General features: G+C 39.9%; 1 pseudogene; it reads right to left on the bottom strand.

The window, feature by feature from the left end:
- Positions 1-1,107: 1,107 nt before the first annotated feature.
- On the bottom strand, positions 1,108-1,840 carry LOC147375894 (high mobility group protein B1 pseudogene; annotated as a pseudogene).
- Between the last annotated feature and the right edge of the window lie 5,676 nt (positions 1,841-7,516).

Raw genomic sequence — 7,516 nt, 5'->3', positions numbered from 1 at the left:
CGCAGAGTCGGACACGACTGAGCAACTGAACTGAACTGAACTGAGAACACTTTCTAACACCATACACAAAAATAAACTCAAAATGGATTAAAGATCTAAACGTAAGACCAGAAACTATAAAACTCCTAGAGGAGAACATAGGCAAAACACTCTCTGACAAATCACAGCAGGATCCTCTATGACCCACCTCCCAGAATACTGGAAACAAAAGCAAAGATAAACAAAGGGACCTAAGCTTCTGCAGCCTTGTATTTCAAGCTCACGCTTTTGGGGATACATTCTCAGGTCTTTAACATAGGAACTCAAAAAAAAAAAAACAAAACATAGGAACTCCAAATAAAACTGCCATTACATGGTAATGGGAGTTAAAGAGTATAGAGTCTTCACGTAAAGACTAGAACATACTTTTGTATTAGTCCTTCAAGGACAGACTTTCAAAATGTTTGATTCTAATAATCCCATGCTGTGAATAATCCCATTACTCTTCACTTTGTAAACATAACTGGGCTATGTGAAATCTGCTATTAACTGGTCAAGACTTAAGTTTCAGTTATGGATGAAAACTGTCTCAATTCAACTTTTATACCCTCATCATGGATACGCAGGGTGCGTAGACAAAAGCTTTTTATTTATCAGCTAACTATATGAAAGATAAACACTGTAATAATTCGTGTGATCCAAAATAGGCAAAAGCAAAAGACTAGCTTCCCCTTAAAAAGAAAAATTTTCAGACCTATGAAAACACAATACTAATTTAAAAAATTGTGTTTACTTAGAAGAATTCAGAATGTCAACAAAACAGCTGCAGTTTTTTCTTTATTTGTAATTACTGAGTGGTAATTCAGTTAACAGAACAACAATTATTCGTATAAGCTGCGTCAGAGACACCTGAAGATGAAAAAACTACCATCCCCATATATACCTAATTTACACTGTGCACCATAAGAACCTGCTTTAAATTTCCCTGCCTATCTACAACCCTCATACTGCACCAGGCAAGATTAGTGGCTATTGAAAATACCACCAGGACAGGGCTATCTAAAGACACATTTGGTACTGTGTTAACTACACAAAAAAAGACACTGTACAGTTTTAAAACAAATCTTACACAGCCTTATATTTCAATGCTTTTCTTTAACAGGAGTAAGTTGTGCACAGGGGGGTTAAATGCTTTATAGACAAAAAAAAAAAAAAAACTGCACTAGAACCAACTTATTCATCATTTTCTTCTTCTTCCTCCTCATCCTCTTCACCTTCTTCCTCCTCTTCATCCTCTTCATCTTCCTCATCTTTCTCCTCTTCCTTCTTTTTCTTGCTTTTTTCAGCCTTGATGACTCCCTTTTTGCTGCATTAGGCTTCCCTTTAGCTCGGGATGCAGCAATATCCTTTTCGTACTTTTCCTTCAGCTTAGCAGCCTTCTTCTCATAGGGCTGCTTGTCATCTGCAGCAGTGTTATTCCACGTCTCTCCCAGTTTCTTTGCAACATCACCAATGGACAGGCCAGGATGGTCATGTTTGACTTTTGGACAATACTCAGAACAAAACAAGAAAAAGGCTGAAGGATCCCTCTTGGGTGTACTGGGATCCTTGAACTTTTTTGTTTCCCCTTTAGGAGGGATATAAGTTTTCATTTCTCTTTCATAACGGGCCTTGTCTGCCTTTTTCATTTCTTCAAATTTTCTTTTCGCTGTAGCAGACATGGTCTTCCACCTCTCTGAGCACTTCTTAGAAAACTCTGAGAAGTTGACTGAAACATCCCGGTGCTTCTTCCTGTGCTCCTCCTGGCAAGTTTGCACAAAGAATGCATATGATAACATTTTCCCTCTTACGATCTCCTCTGCCCATTTTTAATTATCTTTCCTCCGAGAGGCAGAGAGTTTCCAAGTGCCCGTGCAGCTCTCACTTGCCCTGGTACTGTCTCTATCCAGCATAGAGTTTTTGATGATTAAATGAGATAATCCACTTAAACTATTTACAATAAATACCTGGCATATAGTAAGCCCTCAATGAATGTCAGCTGCAACTAACAGTAACAAACAACAGGCTAAAGGAAGCTTTCTTGAGAGTTGCTTTCTCAGAAACATACAATTGACACATACACTAGCCAAGGATTCTCAAGTTCAGAACTGCTGGCCTTTTAGACTCGATAATTCTTTGTTATGGGGGACTGTCCTAAGCGCTGTAGGATGTTTGGCAGCAACCTTGACATCTAACCACTATGAAGCACTGTCTCAGTTGTAACATCCAATGTCTCTAGACATTGCTGTGTGTCTCTGGGGCAGGAGTGGGAAGCAAAATCACCTCAGTTTGACAACTACTGTGCTAGAGCAATTAATAGCTGCTATTCAGGACACTGACACTCCCTCTTTGTCTTATCACTCTTGCCTAAATGTCCCATCAACTATGTCTACTAGGTAACTCAATGACAAGTAAATCACATACATAAAAGGCTGCCTTGAAATGACTTTCTCCTTTGCTGTTAATTCAATTCTGTGAAGACACACAGTGTCTATTATTTTTGCCTTGGTGGTCTCAGTACCCAGCACACAATGGACAATGAATGAACGATGAATTAATTATGAATATTCCCTTGAGCTTTTCGGTTTTGTTAAACAACTCAGAGCAGCGCTCAGGTTTCCTCAACCTTGACTCCAGTCAGAACACGAAGGAGATAAACACTGAAACACTCACATACCATGAGGAAACATGATAAGCTGAGCCAAGCCAGGTAAGCAGGAGCAGGAGAGGCCAGGAACACCCTTGCCACAGAGCTTCAGGGCATGGAGTCGAACTGAACATAAGCCCATCTCCAGAAACTAGCACCAAGGGTCGAGCTGGAGAAGAGGGTCCAAGTAGGTCAGTGAGCAAAAGACCTGCAGCAAGTCCTGAGATGACAGGGTTGAACCAGTGTAGATACAGAGCAGAGAAAGGAACAGAAGCTCAGAAGAATTATCTGAGAAATCCCATGGACAGGTGGAAATGGATTTGGCTGATGTGAACATGTTTCAGACAACTTGTGACAGGGTCACTTCAGTTCAGCTCAGTTCAGTTGGTCAGTCGTGTCCAACTCTTTGCGACCCCATGGACTACACCATGCCAGGCTTCCCTGTCCTTCACCAACTCCCAGAGCTTGCTCAAACTCATGTCCATCGAGTCAGTGATGCCATCCAACCATCTCATCCTCTGTCATCGCTTTCTCCTCCTGCCTTCAATCTTTCCCAGCATCAGGGTTTTTTCAAATGAGTTGGTTCTTTACATTGTCTGGCCAAAGTATTGGAGCTTCAGCTTCAGCATCAGTCCTTCCAATGAATATTCAGGACTAATTTCCTTTAGGATTGGCTGCTTTGATCTCCTTGCAGTCCAATGAACTCTCAAGAGTCTTCTCCAACACCACAGTTCAAAAGCATCAATTCTTCAGCACTCAGCTTTCTTTATAGTCCAACTCTCACATCCATACATGACTACTGGAAAAACCATAGCTTTGACTGTATGGATCTTTGCTGATAAAGAAATATCTCTGCTTTTTAATATGCTATCTAGGTTGGTCATAGTTTTTCTTCCAAGGAGCAAGGGTCTTTTAATTTCATGGCTGTAGTCACCATCTGCAGTGACTTTGGAGCCCAAGAAAATAAAGTCTGTCACTGTTTCTATTGTTTCCCCATCTATTTGCCATGAAATGATGGGACTAGATGCCATGATCTTAGTTTTATAAATGTTGAGTTTTAAGCCAACTTTTTCACTCTCCTCTTTCACTTTCATGAAGAGGCTCTTTTCATCAAGGGTCACTTAGGGTCTCAAAATGAAATGAGACCCGGATTCCATCATCCATGGTTCCAGTTCCCCCTGACAGCTTCATGTCCAGTATAGTTTTAATCCATATATTCTCTCTTCAGGTCAATAATAAACATGCTGGAAAAAACTTTTCCTTAGAAACTATTATTATTTCCCCAGTGGCCCATTAAATAAAGGTGTTTAATTCTGTAAAGAACAACTTAAATATGCTATAGAATAACAACATGTATCACAAAGTTCAGCAAACAGAATTTTCAAGTGAAATCACTTCAACTATTTTCATATGAACCCCCAAAGTGATGCAACCATATCAGGTGATTGCATGGTATTTCTGAAGTACACAATGAGGATTCTTAAATCCCTGGTTATTTGTTACTGAGATATAAACTAGTAAACAAAGACACAGTTCTCTCAAATGTCAGATATATCTACTGTCCCTTCCTTGCCCAGTGCTCCATTTTAATTCAGCTAAAACTTATTTTTTCTTTGGTTCTGTGTCCTTTATTTTCAAAGGCATGCAGATTTGGATGTGATAATAAAAGCTTATAATCCTGGTGAGAAATTTCTTCTAGGGTCTTATGTAGGAAAAGCTATATACTTCCTTTACGGAAATAGTGGGTTTTGGGGAGGAGATGGGGGGGGGGGGGACAGGGAATAACTAGTAACATGTCACGCCTGCTTTACCACTTTCGCCACGAATCCTAGACCATACTTGAGAGAAACTCAGTTCTAGTGCTCCATTTGTGTTCTGCTTTTATGCCTGGGGACAACTTTCAAGTTTTTATTTCTCTGAGCCTGATTTTTAATTTATTCATAGCTCACCACTTTATGGTATGTGTTTATTACAAGTCTCCAAAAATATTTTGTGAAATGAGGCAAAACATGAATAAAAATTAAGCAATGATCAAAACTTTATATTATGTAAAATGAGAGACAAGGTTAGCCTTAGTAATTAGTCAAATATAAATGAAAGGCAAGAATGTTAGACAGCATACAACATCTGTTTTTAGCATTGAGTTTTTTTTTTTTTTTTAGGATTTCTGATAAAAATGCAGAAATGCAGAACCCTCTTGGAGGGTTAAATGCCTTAAGGCATTATCAGTAAATTAGCAGCTTATTGAAGACTAGCTAATATGTGCCCAGGATTATATACAGGAGCGGGTCCATCAGGAAAAAAATATAGAAAGGGTAGTAAGACAGGATCAACCTCACTTCCTCATTTTTAAATGGTGCTGCTGCAGTCACAAGGATCCACCTGGAAACACTTTATAGTTTCTTTGTGCTGTTGCTAAACACATCAACCATAGTGACTGCCCCACCCATTGCCCTCCTGAAGGGGCAACCCTGGGCCCCACACTTTACCTCATGAGGAGTCAGCCCTGACTAGAAGACAGTCAACTCTGACTCCCATCCTAGCCTATGATGAATACAAAAGACTTGCTATTTAGCCTAATTCAGCGGCAGAAAACTAAAAACAGGAGAAGTCACTACCATAATTATCTTGCTTCTCCCAACATTTTCCCTTATTAAATTAGAATGGTCAATTCTGAGCTAAACAAAAATCTCTGCTCTTTAATTTTGCTTTCCATTTTTTGGGTAGTTAATACACAAACATGGTTCAGAATTCAAAAAAGACACCCTCCCTCTTGGGCCTAGAGCTTTTTAGTTGCCCAATGAAAGTAACAATATTGTCTGTTTATAGCTAGCCTTCCAGAAATTTTCTATTAATTCATAAAAACTTAAAAGAGTCTCAGAAGCTTTTTCAGTTTCAGGAAACTGAAAAAAACTCATTTTTTCCCTTTAAACTACTGCATTCAACTCACATTCCTAAATTCTATTTCAAAAGACTTGTGAGCTTTGTTGTTCTTTCCCATTTTATCACTACTGCAAAAGTGGCTTTAATTTTCTCCCTGACTCTATTAATCTCCCTTCATCCACATGGCCACCAGAGTAATCTTTACTGTCGTTGTTATTAAATATATTATGAAATATATATATTACAGATATGTACACTATAAATATATTATATATACCAAATGGCATAGATAATACGTGCGTGCTTTTTAGAACATACCACACGCCTACCACCAGCTTGAGTCACAGAATATCAAGAGCACTTTGGAAACCTGCTTTGTGCCTTTTGTTGCCTGTTTGTCTTTCCCTCCCTCTGCCCCAAGGTAATTACTTTTCTGAATACTGAATTCTCCCATTATCTTGGGATTTATTGTACCCCAATAAAGTAAATGAATAGTTTTGCATGGTTTTGTAGTTTTCATAAAGGAATTAGACTGGACGCATGTCTCTGTGACATGTCAGATCTTTGTTTTCATCTCTCAAAGTTCCACAGTCTTAAGATATCTTGAAAGTGAAAGTGAAAGCCGCTGAGTCCTGTCGGACCCTTCGCGATCCCATGGACTATAGAGTCCATGGAACTCTCCTGGCCAGAATACTGGAGTGGGTAGCCATTCCCTTCTCCAGGGGATCTTCCCAACCCAGGGACTGAACCCAGGTCTATCGCATTGCAGGCGGATTCTTTACCAGCTGAGCCACCAGGGAAGCTTAAGATACTGTCTATGTCTCTAATTAGCATTCAATCTTTTCCCTAGCTTTTTGAACATATGGAATATAGTCATATTTTAATGTTGTTATGCATAATTTCATTTATCAGTTCTGAGTGAGTTTCTACTGATTTATTTTTCCTAAAGTTCATATTTTCCCACAACATTGATTGCCTGGTGATTTCTGATTGGATGGCAAACATTGTTTTTTCCCTTGTTAGGAGCTGGATATTTATATATTCTTATAACTAGCCTGGAGATTGGTCTAGGCCATAGTTAAATAAGTAGGAGACAGTTTGGCCCTTTTATATCTGTCTTTCAAGATTGTTGTGTGTATGTGTGCTTAGCCGCTCAGTCATGTCTGACTCTTTGCGACCCCATGGACTGCAATCTGCCAGGCTCCTCTGTCCATGGAATTCTCCAGGCAAGAATACTGGAGGGGATTGCCATGCCCTCCTCCAGGGGATCTGCCCTACCCAGGGATCGAAACCAGGTCTCCTGCATTGCAGGTGGATTCTTTACTGTCTGAGCCACCAGGGAAGCCCTCAATACTGTTAGGTGGGCCCAATTCAGTATTTATTCTAGGGCTAATGATTCCTAACTTCTGAGCCATGTCCTATGAATTATGAGGATTTCTAATTTGGCAGGAGGTGCGGGGGACGAGAATGGGCAGTGGACAGGTACTTTTCATAGCCCCAAGTGAACACCAAGTGTCATTTTCTTGGGTGATTCTTTCAAATCTCAGGTAGTTTCCTCATGTACATGCAGTCTTCAGCAGCTCTCTGCATATTGGAAGGAAACCCTCTGCAGGTCTCTGGACTGCTCCGTGATGCTCACTCTGTCTCTTCTTCAGTACTCTGTCCTGAAAACTCTAGTCATCCAGATTACTCCAAGCTCTCAGTTGGTATCCTCAAATCAGAGGGTTCACCAGGCTAAACCAGGGTCTTCCCTCCCTCTGCCATGGCCTGAAAACTTTCTCTTGGCAGTCATCTGGGGCAATCACAGGGCTCACTGTTTGTTTTTTATCTCTCAAAGAACACTATCCTTCATTGTCTGATGTTTAATATCTTGAAAATTATCGTCCCATATATTTTTTTTTCACTTTTTATGTCATCTCAGGCAGAATAGTAAATTTACTCCATGTTGGATGCAAGTGGAAGCCAGAT

Source organism: Bos grunniens, chromosome 3 (assembly GCF_055505025.1).
Source record: "Bos grunniens cultivar Pamir isolate PY7600 chromosome 3, Bosgru_T2T1.0, whole genome shotgun sequence".
In the NCBI taxonomy this organism is placed as follows: domain Eukaryota; kingdom Metazoa; phylum Chordata; class Mammalia; order Artiodactyla; family Bovidae; genus Bos; species Bos grunniens.
Note: the sequence above shows the minus strand (reverse complement) of the source record. Positions and strands in the feature narration are given on the sequence as shown.